The sequence below is a fragment of the Nansenia antarctica genome, assembly GCF_963989245.1.
Source record: "Nansenia antarctica genome assembly, chromosome: 10".
Classification (NCBI taxonomy): domain Eukaryota; kingdom Metazoa; phylum Chordata; class Actinopteri; order Argentiniformes; family Microstomatidae; genus Nansenia; species Nansenia antarctica.
This window is the reverse complement of record NC_137680.1, coordinates 32,541,796-32,563,406: the sequence shown is the minus strand read 5'-3', so window position 1 is coordinate 32,563,406 and position 21,611 is coordinate 32,541,796.

The following is a 21,611-nucleotide window of genomic DNA, read 5'->3' as shown; positions in this document are numbered from 1 at the left end:
ATACAACCTGTTTTAACAATAACATTGACATCAATCAGTAAAACTTATGGTTAAGGCTTCGTTCACACGGCAGGTCTTGATGCTCAATTCCGAATTTTTACACAGATCCGATTTCTTTGTTTGGCAGTTCACATTACTTTTAAAATGTGACCTATATTTGACCTAGGCCTACATTGATTCCCGTGTGAACATTCCATGGCCCTGAACAGACCCGCATGTGCAGAAGGACAGCGCACTGTTTACAATGATAATAATACATTAGACTTATAAAGCGCTTTTCTAGACACTCAAAGACGCTTTACAAACTGAAAAGATCTAAGTGTCTTTGTAGGATACAGGTCTACTCTGTATGCTTTCTGCAAGTATATCTAGATTTATGATATATAATATATAGGATAACATATATAGGATAACATGATAACGTTACAACCGGATTCATTTTCAAGTTTTTGTGCAGCGGAAGCCGGCAAGATATGAGCAAGATATGAGCAAGTGCGTGCAGGGGTACCGCCGAATGGGCTACTGGATTTATCGGTTATAGACTGGTTAGGCAGTAAATTGTCAATCCCATCCCAACACTGCTAGAGTGACATAAAAGTCGCATTAAAAGCGACTTGACAGTTCAGACGGGGGCGCGTTGCTAAATATCAGACATGTATCCGATGTAATGCCACCTCTGAACACGACCCAGGTCGGATTTAAAAAGGTCCGATTTCATGTGGCTTGCGCTGTTCCCACGGTCATGCATAAATCAGACCTGAGTCGCGTGCCGGCAAAAAAAATCGGATTTGGGTCACATTTCACTGCAGTGTGAACTTGATTGATTGATTGATTGATTGAAAACATTTATTAGAAGATTTGCAGAAGTAGGTACATGAAAGTACATATTACATACAAGGTCAACTAACAGGATAAAAACCCAAGAAAGCCACTGGCTTATTTCAATTGGGGTCCTTGATTCTCAATTCATCGTTACATGTAAGACAGACAAAAAAACTAGTACTATCTACAAGATAATACAGACAAATAACTATTACTATCTACAAGATAAAAATACATCCATCATGGGAAGAACAATACAACAAAACATCAGGTATGTACAGCGGGTAGGACAGGTGGGGACATACACCACAGGTGGGGGCGGGGGACAAAACACAAAGTATGTACAGTGGGTAGTTCGGGTCTTTTAATCTGATTTTTGATTTAGAGGGTCCAGTTACGGATTGCAGCCTCCTGTAAATGTTTTTTGAGAGTGGTTTTGAAGGTGGGCAGTGTTTTGCACTCCTTTAAGATTATAGGAAGGGCGTTCCACATTTTTACTGCATAGTTTGCAAACGAGTTTAACCCCTTGTTTGTGGTGCAACGCGGTTGAACGTGGTTCGTGGAGCTTCCTCTGGTGTTGTATGTGTGGACGTTGTTCACTTTTGGGAAGTATGTTGACAGGTACTTGGGTGTCTTTGTGGTGTAGCGTATCTTGAAGACCAGGCCCAGTGCAAGCTGCTGCACTCTGTCAACTACTCGTAGCCAATCAAGGCTCAAAAAATGAGCAGCGGTTAGATGTGTCCTAGGGTTGAGGCCTAGCAGAAGCCTAACCAGTTTATTTTGGGCTGTCTGGAGTCTTGTTTTATGGGCCTTTGTGGTTCTATAGTACCATGATGTTACGGCATAGTCGAAGTGACATTGAATGAGAGCTCCTGATAGGGTCCTCAGTGTGTTTTTACTGACAAGTGAGGATATCCTGTACAAGAATCTAGTTCTATGGTTCACTTTTTTGATTACTTTTGCTGCCATTTTATCTCCGGAAAGATTTGCCTCTAAGATGGAGCCCAGGTATGTAATATCCTCTTTTCTTGTGATATTAATGTTACCCACTTTTATTTTAAAATTTTCAGCCTTTCTGAGTTTAGATGGGGATCCGTATAGGATGGTTTCAGTTTTACCTAGGTGTATTGATAGTTTATTGTCAGCTAGCCAGATGCAGATTCTACTCAGTTCAGTGCTTAGCGCTTTTTCCACCTGCAATATGTCCCTGTCAGAGACCAGCAGAGCCGAGTCATCCGCGAACAGGAACAAATTGCAATCACATGCTGATGACATGTCATTCACATATATTAGGAACAGTAAAGGTCCCAATATGCTTCCTTGTGGAACGCCGCAGGTCACTGGGAGGGGGGGGGACAGTGTTCCGTTCACACTAACCACCTGTTCCCTCCCCTCTAAGTAGGATTGCATCCAGCTCACCGATGTTCTATCGAACCCAATTGCTTTCAGTTTATCTAACAATATGTGGTGATCTGCTGTGTCGAAGGCCTTCTGGAGGTCCAGCATGACCATGCCGCAGTACTTGCCCGAGTCCACCTCATGGTTGATGTGGTCGTTCAAATAGAGAAGGCATGTGTCAGTGGAATGGGATGTTCTGAATCCTGATTGAAATTCATACATCAGATTTTTTTCGGTAAGGTACCTATCAACCTGTTCATAAACTATTTTTTCCATAAGTTTCGAGATGGAATTAAGAATAGAAACAGGTCGGTAGTTGCCTGGGTCTAATTTGCTTCCTTTTTCATACAGTGGGGTTACCCTTGCTATTTTAAAGTCAAGGGGGACGTGTCCCTGTTTGATGGAGAGGTTTATTATGTGGGTGATGATTGGGGTAATGGAGGCAGCTGAGTCTTTTAGAAATCTGGCTGGAATATTGTCATGGCCCGTGGCCTTTTCTGAGTGTAGAGCGCCCAGCTTTTTAAACACCTCATCGTTTGACACCATGGAGAGTTTAAAATCATCTTTGCGTACACCCAGTTTATTGTAGAACGCACGGATGTGCTCTACACCATAACGCCCTGAGTGGGGTGGTAGATTGTTAACTAATTTAGTGGCTATGGTTGTAAAGAAAGTGTTTAAGCACTTAGCCACATCCAGCTTGTCTGTAAGGAGAGAATCTCCAGATTTTATGCTGATGTTTGTAGACCTGGTTTTGAGTTTTTGACTGCAACCTAGTTGGCTATTAAGTAGCTTCCAAAGGTCACGTGGTTTGTTTAAGTTTTCTTCGATTTTGTTATCGAGGTATTCTTTCTTAGCAGATTTGGTCATGGTAATTACCTGATTGCATAGTTTGTTGCATTGTTTTTTAATTTTCTCAAAGTGGGTTTTGTGATCTTCGTTTAAGTGTTTCACAAATTTTGATTTGCATTTTTGAACTTCAGAGCATTTTAGGTCTCTGACTTTCATAGCATTTAGAATGTCCGAATTCATCCATGGTTCCGATCGGGCTTTAACCCTGGTGGTTCTCATGGGGGCTATATTGTCAATAATATTTAGGAATTTGGTTTTGAAACCTAGCCATGCCTCTTCAACCTGTGTGCATTTTAGTTCATCTAACCAGTCTTGATTCTCCAGTTTATGGTTTAAGGCCTCACTAGAATAGGATTTAAGGGATCTAGTGGTTACAGTTTTATGACCGCCAGCCTTGGGTTTATGTTTTTTACGAGTGCAAAAGATCATGTAATGATCACTTAGCCCACATACAATAACCCCACTCTTGGAGATTTTGGACTCATCCGATGTTAGAATGAGATCTATGGTGGTTTGAGTAGAAATACACACCCTAGTGGGTTTGGTAATTTGTTGACGGAGACCGTGTAATTCAGAAAACCTAGTGAAGGATTTGAAAACGGATGCTTCATTTCTGAGCATGTCCGTGTTCAAATCCCCAATAAGAATCTTTTCCACACAGTCAACGTCATCCAAGCACCCCTCAAGAATATCATAGAAATCATTCTGATCGGGAGGTCTGTAGATAGTACCAACCAGCACCGGTTTTGCTTTGTTAAAGATAATTTCAACCCAAACAGATTCTAATTTGTCACGATTCAGGTCATACCGGGTGTTAAAGATAATATCGTTGTGAATGTACATGCAGACACCACCCCCATACCTGTTCCTGTCGTTTCTGATGACTGTGTAGTTAACTATTTCAATCTCTGGGTCTTTGATTGATTCATCAAACTTGGTCTCAGAGAAGCTCAAAATGTGAACCTTGCTGTCATGGAACATTTCTCTGATTTGGTCCATTTTAGGCACAAGACTGTTCACATTAAGGTGAACAATATGCAGGCCCTTACTGCTGTGTCCAAATAGAGAGTTCATGTCCTTGACTTGGAAATAGTCACCACCATTCAGGTCATCGTCAAGTTGAGGATTGGGGGATGGGGGGGGTCGCCCATTGTTCAACGGTTTCGTTAGAGAGTCTCCGGGTGGAGAAGGGGGGGGGGGGGGGGGGGTCGTCGCCGGGTGGGGGAGGCCTCTGTGTTCACTAGATAGCTGGTGGAAGTTAGGTGGGGGGGTAATGTTATTAGCATAGCTACCCATTGTTTTGTTAGCCTCGTCTGAATCCAGGAAGTCCGCTGCTGATGCCGGTTTGACCGGTTTGTCGACAATGGCGTCAATGGCTTCGCTAGTAACATTTGCCTGGGAAAGGCATAGCTGTTCTCTGGCCAAACGTGTAGCCTGCCTGGTTGAGACTGGTCCGGGATTCAGCTGAATGTCTCCCGAGAGAAGTAGATAGAGACAGATCATGGTCCTTCGGTCCATTCTACCTGCAGGGGGCTTGTTTTTCCGCGTCAGGTCAGCAGTCAACGTTGTGTGAATAGCTGCCGTTCCGAAGTTTATATACTTCTTTGCGGCGTGGAGATAAAAGTCGCTATGGGTCTCATTTTTTCCAATAAAGTTTGTCTCCTTCTCCATAAGATGTAAGTTCTGTGGTGATTTAATGTATAAATCCGTAATCCACAGAAGGAACAGGAGAAAGTGTGGAATAATCCTTGCTGTTGCATTGTTGCAGCAGGAGGAGCGTTGAGAGATGCGACCGCTCATGTCTGTGATCGCGCTGGATCACGTAGCCTTTGTGAACAATTTATGAACATATTGTGTTCACTATATTTCTTTGTATGTTTTTTAATGACAATTTATGCAACGAGCATAACTCATTGAGTTATGAACTTGATCATAAACAAAACTCATGACACTGCAAGAGAAGAAAGTTGTGTTCTGTCCCGCACGCTGATGTGTGACCCGCAGCCACACGGCCAGGAGGGTGAATGCTGCTGAATAGACTCCATAGAGAGAGACGAAGGTAGCTCAGTACAGTACATTACAGCAGCTTTAGAGGCCAGAACGTGACCCATGGTAGAGTTCTGTGTTTCATTTACCAGTCCTGTCAGGTCTCCACTCTCTCCATGGATAGTTTCCCTCCGAAGGCCGATGAAACAATCAAACATATTGCTGTTCTTGATTCAGTCATTTGTACTTATGTACATATGAATACTTAGTCAAATAGATTTCATCCTGGAGTAACTGTTCGTAACAAGGTAAGTAACATGAGGCATCGCACAGGGGTGAAGCCCTCCTCATCCATCATGAATTCAGTGTGTCAGAGAGAAGGAGACTCAGGCCTTAAAACAGCCGTGCCTTTTTGACCTACTAAAAGAGCCACCTCTTTACAATGCTCACGCTGCTACTTACACACAACGAACACTAGTTGGCCGCTTGTAAATTAGCCTGCTTCCTACACAGAAAAACAGCAAAATAGCTTTATACTAGCTTATTCTGATTTAGAAAATGTAAGGACACTGGGTGGTAGAACGCACATATCTAGGACAAGTCATGAAAGGAGGGTCCTGAAATTTGATTGAGTGCAAAGATATAACATGTTTCTTTAGTCACAGGGGTCAAATGGCTGTTCTAGTGTTAACACAGTATCAAACTCCTGACGGTGTCTTACATTGCCTGCTGCATAAGATGATGTTTACAACTCAGCCCTGGGATTTGTTTTTATGATGATGGAAACATTTCAACAAGATACTGAGCCTAGTTCTTAGATCAAGGGCATTCCCACACTGATTACAGCGCACCTCTATATGGCCCCTCGAAAATGTATTTTCATCACAATAACAAGATACACTACAAGTGCAAAAAAAAATAGAATATCGTGCAAAAGTTCATTCATTTCAGTAATTCAACTTAAAGGGTTAAACTTAAATATTATATAGACTCATTGCATTGTACATATGCATGATTATACTTTTCAGAGGGCTGACATTTCTGTATTTAAAATCCTTTTCTTATTGATTTCATGTAATGTTTAAAAATTCTGAGATATTTAATTTTTCATAAGCTGTAAGCCATAATCATCAAATGTATAACAAATAAAGGTATCTCGCTTTGTATAACAAAACAAGTATCTCGCTTTGCATGTAATGAGTAATTAACCCTTTAAGTTGAATTACTGAAATAAATGAACTTTTGCACGATATTCCATTTTTTTGAGTTGCACCTGTATATGGTATTTAAACCGGGTGTGATGTTCGGGCGTCCCAATACTCTTGTCCATCGTGTGTATCCTTTTCTTTTATGTTCCCTTGGATGTATGTCTCTGATCTGTGGTGTAACAGCGCCCTCTAGTGATGGCTGTCCCATAACAAGAGAGTTTCTGAATGGACAGTATACTGGTGTCAGTAGAGCTCCATTTGTGTTGTTGTGTTCTCTCTGTGTTCTCTCTGTGTTCTCTCTGTGTTCTCTCTGCGTTCTCTCTGCGTTCTCTCTGTGTTCTCTCTGTGTTCTCTCTGCGTTCTCTCTGTGTTCTCTCTGTGTCCTCTCTGTATCTCTCTGTGTTCTCTCTGTGTTCTCTCTGTGTTCTCTCTGTGTTCTCTCTGTGTCCTCTCTGTATCTCTCTGTGTTCTCTCTGTGTTCTCTCTGTGTTCTCTCTGTGTTCTCTCTGTGTTCTCTCTGCGTTCTCTCTGCGTTCTCTCTGCGTTCTCTCTGCGTTCTCTCTGTGTTCTCTCTGTGTTCTCTCTGTGTTCTGAAGAGCTACTTCAAACGAATGAGTTCTACTGCTGATAATGGAACTAGGCCTGTTACTATATCTTCTGTGGTAGACTGAAGACCCTTCTCTTCAGACTACACCTTAACGAGACCTCTCCCTCCCCTCTACCCCGCTATACAGTTTCCCTACAGTAAATAATCAAATCACATAAATTCTTCTAGCATTATGGCTGCCTCTGGCCCCTGGCCATAGATTACCTCTTCTTGCGATGGCTGATAGTTAGATGACTTGGATAAAATGGCAAATGATCTGCACTTATGTAGCGCCTTATTCCAAAGTGCTTTACAATGGCCTCTCATTCACTTCGACACGTGGCCAGCCGGGGATCAAACCACCGAGCTTGCGATCGCTAGACGCCAGCTCTACCTCTACCTGAGCTACGCCCGTCACTTACTTAGACAAATGTGTTTGTTTTCAGTCGCTAAATGCCAAAATGTTTTTAATGTAATGTATATTGCTGAACAGTCTCAACTGGACAGTTTTGTTGTGTGTGGTAAAAGGACTGTTATCAAAGATACATGCACCATGTCCCCTATCCAGTGGTGATGGAAAGGCCTTAAAATATCCAGATACAGCCTTGGAAGTCTTTGAGCTACTTTCCAAAAGCTATACTGTCATAGAGTAATGACTTACGGTCTGTTGAATGTCAGAAACAGGTATGGTCCTGTCATATCACTTCCTTTGGTAAGACGATGGGAATTATCCAACAGATTGAGACAGAAGGGTATAGTTTATTCCATTTAAAAGGCCCCCAAAATAATTTTGAAATATGCATCACCTTAGTTTAGGCCCCCATCCTATAAGGCAAGGCAAGTTTATTAGTACAGCACATTTCATACAACAGTTTATTTGTATAGCACATTTCATACAACAGTTTATTTGTATAGCACATTTCATACAACAGTTTATTTGTATAGCACATTTCATACAACAGGGGCAATTCAAAGTGCACATTTAAAAATACAGCAAGAGGAGCATAGTAAGAAAATAAAAATTACAAAGTTTGCAGGTGATATTTGAGTGATACCATGCCAGGCAGCACTCGGCCTAGACCAGCTGCTCTGGGGCGCTTTACTCAACTATCCCTTTTCTGACACTATTATTTTCATACAATATTTCGTAACACCATTCTTTTAGCGCCCCTTGTGAGTGGAGGCACGCTAACGTGGGACCTGCACCGGACTCCCCCTGGCCTGGGTTGGCAGTCCTGACGTGCACGCTACCCCCCCCCGCAATGTCCTCCCCTTCTCACTCGGTTCGCAGGGTATTTCAACCGGGGCCTGGTTACCCCTTAATATCCAGTAATATAATATATTAATATATAATATTAATATATAATAATATATAATAATACTCTCAAGAATGAGGACATGTATGTTGATAAACAGGAAGAAGGCAGATTAAGGTGCTAATGATGATATGAAGGGTGATAAGAGGAGCACAGTGAGTAGATATCTGAGGTGGAATGTGACCCACAACAGCTGATGATGCAGGAGACTAAATCTTCCCTGGATGGTGGAAATACCTCAGAGCAGACCGGCGGGGATGCCAGGCTGGACCAGGGCCAAAGGCTTGTCCACAAGACGGGCCGTCTGTGCAACACACAATGAGCCAGTTCTCACACACAATGAGCCAGTTCTCACACACGGACACAAACCCCAATATACCCAGAGATCCCGACGGCCAAGGCACATTCCCAGAATGAAGAAGAAGAAAAAACCAAATCCCTGTCATAGATGTCTTTGGCATATTTGGCTTTGTGGAAATTTGCAGTTGCTCCAGAACTAGACAGTTCTATGTTTTTAAAACGTCGGTCATAAGTGGTTAATGATGTTGTAAGTAGTGATTTCGATTTTTCTTTTCAAGACTGACAAAGAATGCTTTTATGAAAATAATACTTGATTATGAAAATGTACATAATAATAACTAATTCATATTGCTTGAATAACTCATGAAAGCATGAGTGATGTCATCATTCATTTCTATAGTTTATTAGTTACACAACTATAACACTCAGCCTACACGAATGGTACAGCAAGTACAGACATACTTTGGAAAGGCCTTCAATTACATTTTTGGCCAAAATGAGTGAATATATCATGATCAATCAATGTCTTGATGAGATACTATATATCAAGGGGTGAAAGGAACTGAAATCCTTAATCACAACAATCAGAGTGTATGAATTAAGACTCATCACAATACAATCCTTATAATCAATGTTTGGTTTTTGGCTCGCCTGGAACATCTGGAAAATGTCACTTACGCCCTGCCCTTACGCCCTGCCCTTACACCCTGCCCTTACACCCTGCCCTACACCCTGCCCTTACACCCTGCCCTTACACCCTGCCCTTACACCCTACGCCCTGCCCTTACACCCTACACCCTGCCCTTACACCCTGCCCTTACACCCTGCCCTTACACCCTGCTTTTACACCCTGCCCTTACACCTTGCCCTTACACCCTGCCCTTACACCCTGCCCTTACGCCCTGCACCCTGCCCTTACACCCTGCCCTTACACCTTGCCCTTACAACCTGCCCTTACACCCTGCCCTTACGCCCTGCCCTTACACCCTGCCCTTACACCCTGCCCTTACACCCTACACCCTGCCCTTACACCTTGCCCTCTGCCCTTACACCCTGCCCTTACACCCTGCCCTTACGCCCTGCACCCTGCCCTTACGCCCTGCCCTTACACCCTGCCCTCTGCCCTTACACCCTACACCCTGCCCTTACACCCTGCCCTTACACCCTGCCCTTACACCCTGCCCTCTGCCCTTACACCCTGCCCTTACATCCTGCCCTGCACATCCTGCCCTTACACCCTGCCCTTACGCCCTGCCCTTACACCCTGCCCTTACACCCTGCCCTTACACCCTGCCCTTACACCCTGCCCTTACGCCCTGCCCTTACACCCTGCCCTTACACCCTGCCCTTACACCCTGCCCTTACACCCTACACCCTGCCCTTACACCTTGCCCTCTGCCCTTACATCCTGCCCTTACACCCTGCCCTTACGCCCTGCACCCTGCCCTTACGCCCTGCCCTTACACCCTGCCCTCTGCCCTTACACCCTACACCCTGCCCTTACACCCTGCCCTTACACCCTGCCCTTACACCCTGCCCTTACACCCTACCCTTACACCCTACCCTCTGCCCTTACACCCTGCCCTCTGCCCTTACGCCCTGCCCTTACACCCTGCCCTTACACCCTACACCCTGCCCTTACACCCTGCCCTTACACCCTACACCCTGCCCTTACGCCCTGCCCTTACACCCTGCCCTTACACCCTACACCCTGCCCTTACACTCTGCCCTTACACCCTGCCCTTACACCCTACACCCTGCCCTTACACCCTGCCCTTACACCCTACACCCTGCCCTTATGCCCTGCACCCTGCCCTTACGCCCTGCCCTTACACCCTGCCCTTACGCCCTGCCCTTACACCCTGCCCTTACACCCTGCCCTTACACCCTGCCCTTACACCCTGCCCTCTGCCCTTACACCCTGCCCTTACACCCTGCCCTTACACCCTGCCCTTACACCCTGCCCTCTGCCCTTACACCCTGCCCTCTGCCCTTACACCCTGCCCTTACACCCTGCCCTTACACCCTGCCCTCTGCCCTTACACCCTGCCCTTACACCCTGCCCTTACACCCTGCCCTTACACCCTGCACCACACCCTTACGCCCTGCCCTCTGCCCTTACGCCCTGCACCACGCCCTTACACCCTGCCCTTACACCCTGCACCACACCCTTACGCCCTGCCCTCTGCCCTTACGCCCTGCACCACGCCCTTACACCCTGCCCTTACACCCTGCACCACACCCTTACGCCCTGCCCTCTGCCCTTACACCCTGCACCCTGCCCTTACACCCTGCCCTTACACCCTGCCCTTACACCCTGCCCTTACACCCTGCACCCTGCCCTTACACCCTGCCCTTACACCCTGCCCTTACACCCTGCCCTTACACCATGCCCTTACACCCTGCACCCTGCCCTTACACCCAGCCCTTACACCCTGCCCTTACACCCAGCCCTTACACCCTGCCCTTACACCCTGCCCTTACACCCTGCCCTTACACCCTGCCCTTACACCCTGCCCTTACGCCCTGCCCTTACACCCTGCACCACACCCTTACGCCCTGCCCTCTGCCCTTACGCCCTGCACCACGCCCTTACACCCTGCCCTTACACCCTGCACCACACCCTTACGCCCTGCCCTCTGCCCTTACACCCTGCACCCTGCCCTTACACCCTGCCCTTACACCCTGCCCTTACACCCTGCCCTTACACCCTGCCCTTACACCCTGCCCTTACACCCTGCACCCTGCCCTTACACCCAGCCCTTACACCCTGCCCTTACACCCTGCCCTTACACCCTGCCCTTACACCCTGCCCTTACACCCTGCCCTTACACCCTGCCCTTACGCCCTGCCCTTACACCCTGCACCACACCCTTACGCCCTGCCCTCTGCCCTTACGCCCTGCACCACGCCCTTACACCCTGCCCTTACACCCTGCACCACACCCTTACGCCCTGCCCTCTGCCCTTACACCCTGCACCCTGCCCTTACACCCTGCCCTTACACCCTGCCCTTACACCCTGCACCCTGCCCTTACACCCTGCCCTTACACCCTGCCCTTACACCCTGCCCTTACACCCTGCCCTTACACCCTGCACCCTGCCCTTACACCCTGCCCTTACACCCTGCCCTTACACCCTGCCCTTACACCCTGCCCTTACACCCTGCACCCTGCCCTTACACCCAGCCCTTACACCCAGCCCTTACACCCTGCCCTTACACCCTGCCCTTACACCCTGCACCCTGCCCTTACACCCTGCCCTTACACCCTGCACCCTGCCCTTACACCCTGCCCTTACACCCTGCCCTTACACCCAGCCCTTACACCCTGCCCTTACACCCTGCCCTTACGCCCTGCCCTTACACCCTGCCCTTACACCCTGCCCTTACACCCTGCCCTTACACCCTGCCCTTACACCCTGCCCTTACACCCTGCCCTTACACCCTACCCTTACACCCTACACCCTGCCCTTACGCCCTGCACCCTGCCCTTACACCCTGCCCTTACACCCTGCCCTTACACCCTGCCCTTACACCCTGCCCTTACACCCTGCCCTTACGCCCTGCCCTTACACCCTGCCCTTACACCCTGCCCTTACACCCTGCCCTTACACCCTGCCCTTACACCCTGCCCTTACACCCTGCCCTTACACCCTGCCCTTACACCCTGCCCTTACACCCTGCCCTTACACCCTGCCCTTACACCCTACACCCTGCCCTTACGCCCTGCACCCTGCCCTTACACCCTGCCCTTACACCCTGCCCTTACACCCTGCCCTTACACCCTGCCCTTACACCCTGCCCTTACACCCTGCCCTTACACCCAGCCCTTACGCCCTGCCCTTACACCCTGCCCTTACACCCTGCCCTTACACCCTGCCCATACACCCTGCCCTTACACCCTGCCCTTACACCCTGCCCTTAAACCCTGCCCTTACACCCTGCCCTTACACCCTGCCCTTACACCCTGCCCTTACACCCTGCCCTTACACCCAGCCCTTACACCCTGCCCTTACACCCAGCCCTTACGCCCTGCCCTTACACCCTGCCCTTACACCCTGCCCTTACACCCTGCCCTTACACCCTACCCTTACACCCTGCCCTTACACCCTGCCCTTACACCCAGCCCTTACACCCTGCCCTTACACCCAGCCCTTACGCCCTGCCCTTACACCCTGCCCTTACACCCTGCCCTTACACCCTGCCCTTACACCCTGCCCTTACGCCCTGCCCCTGCCCTTACACCCTGCCCTTACACCCTGCCCTTACACCCTGCCCTTACACCCTGCCCTTACACCCTGCCCTCTGCCCTTACACCCAGCCCTTACACCCTGCCCTTACACCCTGCCCTTACACCCTGCCCTTACGCCCTGCCCTCTGCCCTTACACCCTGCCCTTACACCCTGCCCTTACACCCTGCCCTTACACCCTGCCCTCTGCCCTTACACCCAGCCCTTACACCCTGCCCTTACACCCTGCCCTTACGCCCTGCCCTCTGCCCTTACACCCAGCCCTTACACCCTGCCCTTACACCCTGCCCTTACACCCTGCCCTTACACCCTGCCCTCTGCCCTTACACCCAGCCCTTACACCCTGCCCTTACACCCTGCCCTTACACCCTGCCCTTACACCCTGCCCTCTGCCCTTACACCCAGCCCTTACACCCTGCCCTTACACCCTGCCCTTACACCCTGCCCTTACATCCTGCCCTTACACCCTGACCTTACACCCTGCCCTTACACCCTGCCCTTACACCCTGCCCTTACACCCTGCCCTTACACCCTGCCCTCTGCCCTTACACCCAGCCCTTACACCCTGCCCTTACACCCTGCCCTTACGCCCTGCCCTCTGCCCTTACACCCTGCCCTTACACCCTGCCCTTACACCCTGCCCTTACACCCTGCCCTTACGCCCTGCCCTCTGCCCTTACACCCAGCCCTTACACCCTGCCCTTACACCCTGCCCTTACACCCTGCCCTTACACCCTGCCCTTACACCCTGCCCTTACGCCCTGCCCTCTGCCCTTACACCCAGCCCTTACACCCTGCCCTTACACCCAGCCCTTACACCCTGCCCTTACACCCAGCCCTTACGCCCTGCCCTTACACCCTGCCCTTACACCCTGCCCTTACACCCTGCCCTTACGCCCTGCCCTCTGCCCTTACACCCTGCCCTTACACCCTGCCCTTACACCCTGCCCTTACACCCTGCCCTTACGCCCTGCCCTTACACCCTGCCCTTACACCCTGCCCTTACACCCTGCCCTTACGCCCTGCCCTTACACCCTGCCCTTACGCCCTGCCCTTACACCCTGCCCTCTGCCCTTACACCCTGCCCTTACACCCTGCCCTTACACTCTGCCCTTACGCCCTGCCCTCTGCCCTTACACCCTGCCCTTACACCCTGCCCTTACACCCTGCCCTTACGCCCTGCCCTTACACCTTACACCCTGCCCTTACACCCTGCCCTTACACCCTGCTCTTACACCCTGCCCTTACACCCTGCCCTTACACCCTGCACCCTGCCCTTACACCCTGCCCTAACACCCTGTCCTTACACCCTGCCCTTACACCCTGCCCTTACACCCTGCCCTTACACCCTGCCCTTACACCCTGCCCTTACACCCTGCCCTTACACCCTGCCCTTACGCCCTGCCCTTACACCCTGCCCTTACGCCCTGCCCTTACGCCCTGCCCTTACACCCTGCCCTTACGCCCTGCCCTTACACCCTGCCCTTACGCCCTGCCCTTACACCCTGATTCCATTGGGGTGGTCATTGCCATTGACTCTCCTCCTCCCTCCACAAATATGTGAAATATGAACAGCTATCTCATCCAGTGCTGTTAACCCTACACCATCTGAGGAGAGGAAACAGTGAAAACAAGTGATTATCACTCTGATGAATGAATGTGCAACTGTTCCAGTAGACAGTGGTGGCGAGGGCAGGACAGAGGAGTAACACAGAGAGAGAGCGAGGGTTAGCAGAGCCCTTGTGAAAGAATGTGGATTATGCCCACCACAGCTTTGCCTGGAAGTCTCACATTTCAAGGGGAGGAAAGGGAGAGAGAGAGAGAGAGCAGACAGAGAGAGAAAGAGAGAGAGAGAGGCAGAGAGAGAGAGAGAGAGAGAGAGATAGAGGCAGAGAGAGAGACACACAGAGAGAGAGAGAGAGAGAGAGAGATAGAGGCAGAGAGAAAGAGCAGAGAGAGAGAAAGCAGAGAGGGGGGGGGGGGGGATGGGGCAGATAGGAAAGGTAGTGGCAGCCATTATGTGCTGATGGTTTTGGGTGGGTTGGTCCCCTTAGCTGGAGGTAATCCTCCAGGCTCTGTCCCTAAGCCTCCCTAAGGCCCCCGTAACCCCAGCTGGAATGCACTCTCCCTGGGCAGCTGGGCTGGGAGGGGGGTTCCCACAAATTGAATTAATAGGAGGGGAAAAAACAGAGGGAGAAGGGAGTAAACACATAGATGGAGAAAACAGATGCCCCCCCCCCCACACCACCCCACCCTCTCACATATATATTACATCATGGAAATAGCTGATAGAATACAACACAGTGGGAGTGATGGAATACACACAGCACAGCTTTCTTCTTTTTATCGATTGGGGTTCACTGACTGAGGAGCAGTGCCTCTCTCCAGGAGTCCAGGGGGGTGCCAGTACTAGACACAGTGTCCAGGGGAGGGGTGCCAGTAATAGACACAGTGTCCAGGGGGGGGTGCCAGTACTAGACACAGTGTCCAGGGGGGTGCCAGTACTAGACACAGTGTCCAGGGGGGGGTGCCAGTACTAGACACAGTGTCCAGGGGGGTGCCAGTACTAGACACAGTGTCCAGGGGGGTGCCAGTACTAGACACAGTGTCCAGGGGGGGGTGCCAGTACTAGACACAGTCTCCAGGGGGGGGTGCCGGTACTAGACACAGTGTCCAGGGGGGTGCCAGTACTAGACACAGTGTCCAGGGGGGGGTGCCAGTACTAGACACAGTCTCCAGGGGGGGGTGCCAGTACTAGACACAGTGTCCAGGGGGGTGCCAGTACTAGACACAGTGTCCAGGGGGTGGTGCCAGTACTAGACACAGTGTCCAGGGGGGGGTGCCAGTACTAGACACAGTCTCCAGGGGGTGCCAGTACTAGACACAGTGTCCAGGGGGGGGGGGGGGGGGGGTGCCAGTACTAGACACAGTGTCCAGGGGGTGCCAGTAATAGACACAGTGTCCAGGGGGGTGCCAGTACTAGACACAGTGTCCAGGGGGGTGTGCCAGTACTAGACACAGTGTCCAGGGGGGTGCCAGTACTAGACACAGTGTCCAGGGGGGTGCCGGTACTAGGGCCACAGTGACATGCATGTATGATCCTCCATCCATGGGCGCAGCGGGGGGGCGGGGGGGTTTGGGGTTGGCCACGTCTCTGTCTCTCAGGCCGTCAGAATGAGGAATAGCAAACAGCTGGCCAGCTGAGATCCCAGGATGAAAGAGGTGTCACCCGGTGGGTCATTCCCAGCTGTCGGAGGAGGACGATGGTGAGGAGGGGAGAGAGGAACAGGAGCCGCAGCAGTGTCTCACCGTTTCCCACCGCCGCAGATGTTCTCTGGGCTAGGCTAGCACGGCCATGCTAGCGGTGATGCAGAACAGTATAAGAGTTTACAAATCACCAGACTGAAACACCTGGTTCATCCACTGGTTCTTGAACTAGGTTTTGTCCTCAAGATGTTTTTTTGTGTGTGTTGTCTTGAAGGACTTTAGTTTGACTGTGTCATCGAAGTTAAACCCAATCCAAAGACTATGGGCCGGTTTCACAGACAAGGCTTAAGCCTAATCCTAGACTAAAAAACATCTTCAATGGAGATTTTACATTGAAAGTGTGATTTAGTCCAGGACTAGGCTTAAGCCTTGTCTCTGAAACCGGCCCTATGAGTATTGGAGAAGAGAAAGTATATTTAATGTGCAGTGCTTCGGTAAATCTCATCTTGCCTGACGCTGCCTTCCCCCCGTGTTGGTTTGGAGTCGTCAGTCATGTACCTCACGTTGCAGCAGGGACCTGTATGATAGACACCACCATGAAACATTCAACTCTCATTCAACCCTTACAACTATCATTTATGGCCAACCATGGTCATGTCTGATAACAAAAACAATGTTCTCAGAGAAGATATTATTGAAATAGAGTTAAGTGAAATGAAGGAAGAATGTGCCTTGTCCCTTTCACACTGAAAAGACATTTGTCCACCGGGCCAAACAATAAACCAAGGAGAGACAGTGAAGAATGCTTTGAAGTGACAAATAAAAATGTGAGGCCCTAGACAGCTGTGGATTTATGACGATGACAAATCTGCATATAATCTGTGCTAATCGCACATGCCTTTGCTCCTGGTTAAGATAAAAGCATCTCCCCCCACTCCAACATTCCCAGCGATGACCAGTGATGTAACCAGGAGAGTGGGAAAGTGCAACAGCGTCTGAGGGCTCAGGGCTTCTGGTTGCCTCCTGGCTTTGAAGTACGCTACCGGCTGCCGTTGTTATGGAGTTACACACCAGCCATTCTCCCATGGGAATAAGAGGAGATACTCACCACTGATACCTGCCACTATAGAAGAGCAGAAACAACTCAATATACAAAGACTTTGGGCCGCAATTTCATTCAGCAAACAGTGCTGAGTAGAGCCAAAAATAGCTTCTAACTCTAGAGCATGACTTATTTTTATTTATTTTTTATTGTAGCTTGATTTCAACTATCGTGTTGGGAAAAAATACTAATTAATTAAACAGTCTGAAAATACATTGCATCTTATGGCAATACGCCATAGTATTCAACTCATTGCGTTTATTTGAAATATCAAGGTAAAAATTACTGATTTCACCCTTATTTTCCACACATTTTTGCACATGCAAATTGAGACCCATAGTTTATTAGACAGAGTGTAATCTGTGATTCACTGCACACATCCACCACTTCACTTACATGTACACATTCATGAATGAACTGGGGCATCTCCAGTGCAAAGTAGCATACTACAACTATGGAAATTGTAGTGAAAGATACTGGTTTTAAATGTCAGAATGGTCTGACATACCTTCAACGTCAGAGCAACTTAAACCATGAGCTCTAGGTGGCGCTATTTCCATGTGTTTATTCTAAGTGTGGACACAAGTGAGGGTTTAGCTATGGGGTTCAAACTATCCCTAAATCTAGCTGAGATTACCTGACAGAAAAACAGCAAAAGTGTTTAAGCACTTCTCTGTGTATTCCGACACTAACTCTTCTCATACAAACAAAATGTACATAACGGAAAAATAATGTATTATATGTGATAGATTGGGCTGTACAATAACATCTATTCATCTGATTGTTGCAATATATGTAGAGTATCACAATGTATCACCATATGTATTGTATCGCAATGGATCTCAATAGTGTCTCAAGTATTGTGACACTATTGTGTCAATTGTGACTCAAGTATTGTGACATGGTACAGTTGACATTGTCTCATGAAGTCGTAGCCCATACCCAGCCCTAGATTGTATTGATGACCATTATGTTATGCATTTCCTCTTCACTCACAAAGCATATGTTTAATGCACAGTGTGACACACTAAGTTACATTAATGGAATCCTCTCAGACACTCTTTTATCATGACACCCCTGTGGATTCTGACATATGATGCTACACATACAGTATACACTTACTACACACACATACAGTATACACTTACTACACACACATACAGTATACACTTACTACACATACATACAGTATACACTTACTACACACACATACAGTACACACTTACTACACACACATACAGTACACACTTACTACACACATATACAGTATACACTTACTACACATACATACAGTATACACTTACAACACACATATACAGTATACACTTACTACACATACATACAGTACACACTTACTACATATACACATACAGTACACACTTACTACACATACATACAGTACACACTTACTACACATACATACAGTATACACTTACTACACATTCATACAGTACACACTTACTACACACATATACAGTACACACTTACTACACATACATACAGTACACACTTACTACACATACATACAGTACACACTTACTACACACACATACAGTATACACTTACTACACACACATACAGTATACACTTACTACACACACATACAGTATACACTTACTACACACACATACAGTATACACTTACTACACACACATACAGTATACACTTACTACACATACATACAGTACACACTTACTACACACACATACAGTACACACTTACTACACACACATACAGTACACACTTACTACACATACATACAGTATACACTTACTACACACACATACAGTACACACTTACTACACACATACAGTACACACTTACTACACACACATACAGTACACACTTACTACACATACATACAGTATACACTTACTACACACACATACAGTATACACTTACTACACACACATACAGTATACACTTACTACACATACATACAGTACACACTTACTACACACACATACAGTATACACTTACTACACACACATACAGTATACACTTACTACACAAACATACAGTATACACTTACTACACACACATACAGTACACACTTACTACACACACATACAGTATACACTTACTACACACACATACAGTACACACTTACTACACACACATACAGTACACACTTACTACACACACATACAGTATACACTTACTACACACACATACAGTATACACTTACTACACACACATACAGTATACACTTACTACACACACATACAGTATACACTTACTACACACACATACAGTACACACTTACTACACACACATACAGTACACACTTACTACACACACATACAGTACACACTTACTACACACACATACAGTACACACTTACTACACACACATACAGTACACACTTACTACACACACATACAGTACACACTTACTACACACACATACAGTATACACTTACTACACATACATACAGTACACACTTACTACACATACATACATACAGTACACACTTACTACACACACATACAGTACACACTTACTACACATACATACAGTACACACTTACTACACACACATACAGTACACACTTACTACACACACATACAGTACACACTTACTACACACACATACAGTACACACTTACTACACACACATACAGTACACACTTACTACACACACATACAGTAGACACTTACTACACATACATACAGTATACACTTACCACACACACATACAGTACACACTTACTACACACACATACAGTACACACTTACTACACACACATACAGTATACACTTACTACACACACATACAGTACACACCTACTACACATACATACAGTATACACTTACTACACATACATACAGTATACACTTACTACACACACATACAGTACACACTTACTACACACACATACAGTACACACTTACTACACACACATACAGTATACACTTACTACACACACATACAGTACACACCTACTACACATACATACAGTATACACTTACTACACATACATACAGTATACACTTACTACACACACATACATACAGTACACACTTACTACACACACATACATACAGTATACACTGACACTTACTTGAGTCCTAAATCATACAGATTCCTGAGTAATGTTCATTCTTCCTCCCCTCTCATCCCCTCTGCTCTGCAGGCTGCACTCAGAGCCCCGGGGTGAACCCCACACTCTCAGAGCCCCGGGGTGAACCCCACACTCTCAGAGCCCCGGGGTGAACCCCACACTCTCAGAGCCCCGGGGTGAACCCCACACTCTCAGAGCCCCGGGGTGAACCCCACACTCTCAGAGCCCCAGGGTGAACCCCACACTCTCAGAGAGCCAGAGGTAACAGGACTGCTTGCAGTCTTTCATCATTCTCACTGCACTTGGTTTTAGTCACCAAACATCACCAGTAAGAGTGTGAAAATATAGTCCTTATTTATGGCAAATGGATTGGAATAAAAAAATAAAATAAAAAACTCCCCAGTGGTAAAAACAATATTGCTTGAATATAATTTAATATATGCTAATATTATAATATGCTTACCTAGGTTGCCAGGTTACCCATAGGTTACACTGGCATTTCTTCGGTGAATGGAAGGGAAGTGTATGCAATGCATCACTGCATGATATTTAAATATGTTTTCCTCTACAGTGCACCTGTGAACGGCAGACTCGGATATCACTTAAGAACACGATATTTTGAGAACATCAGTATTCCCGTGTTTGTGGAGAACATCACCTTGAACACAGACATGGCAGAATGAACACTGTTGCTGTGTCTTGCGGCTGCACCGTGTCGGGTTAACGGTTCTCATGCTGTTGCTCCTGCTCCCCTCGAAGCTATTTTTAGACCATTCGTCACACCGCTCCAGACACTGATCAGAAGTCCTCTCCCATCTCTCTGCCTTCCAGCAGGGTACCAATCCTCTCAACAGTGCCACCCCGGTGAACTGAGTTTTCTCAACGTGGGTTTGTTGTAAAGAAGGTAAGTTAGTAACAAAGATGTTGCCATGAGATACGGTAACTGCTACTGTAAATCCAGTAAAAAAAAAGTGGACAACTCACATTAGAAGTAGATCCATCTAATGTTATAAACAAGTTGTATTCCTGTTCTAAAGAGATGTGTAGACTATACTCAAAGTGTTATTGTGTTCATCACAACTCATGCCCGACTTCCATTTCAGTCATTGCCTACCTGTCTCTCAGCTGCCTTTTACAAGAGATTGTGAGATTATTGACATAACCAAGTAGGCCTACTGTATTTCAACTCTGCCTTTTCACATCCGATACAGTTACTTACGCATTAACTATCCTATATCATTCTTATTGTTTTACCAGTAGCCTATGTGTGAGACAGACACAACTGAATGCTCATTGATTTTGCCTCCGAGCTGTTCCACTACCATCTACAGTATAAATAGACTCTTGCCCACATGTATGAGCTCACCAGACGTGACTGAAGTAACGATGAGTTGCTTTCTTGTCTCTTCTTCACAGATAGACATCGTATTAAGACAATGACTTTACAAGTGGGTGTAAAGGATCATTTTAATTCATGAGGCTGTTATCCAATCCTGAATGTGTCATTTAAAAAAATGGTA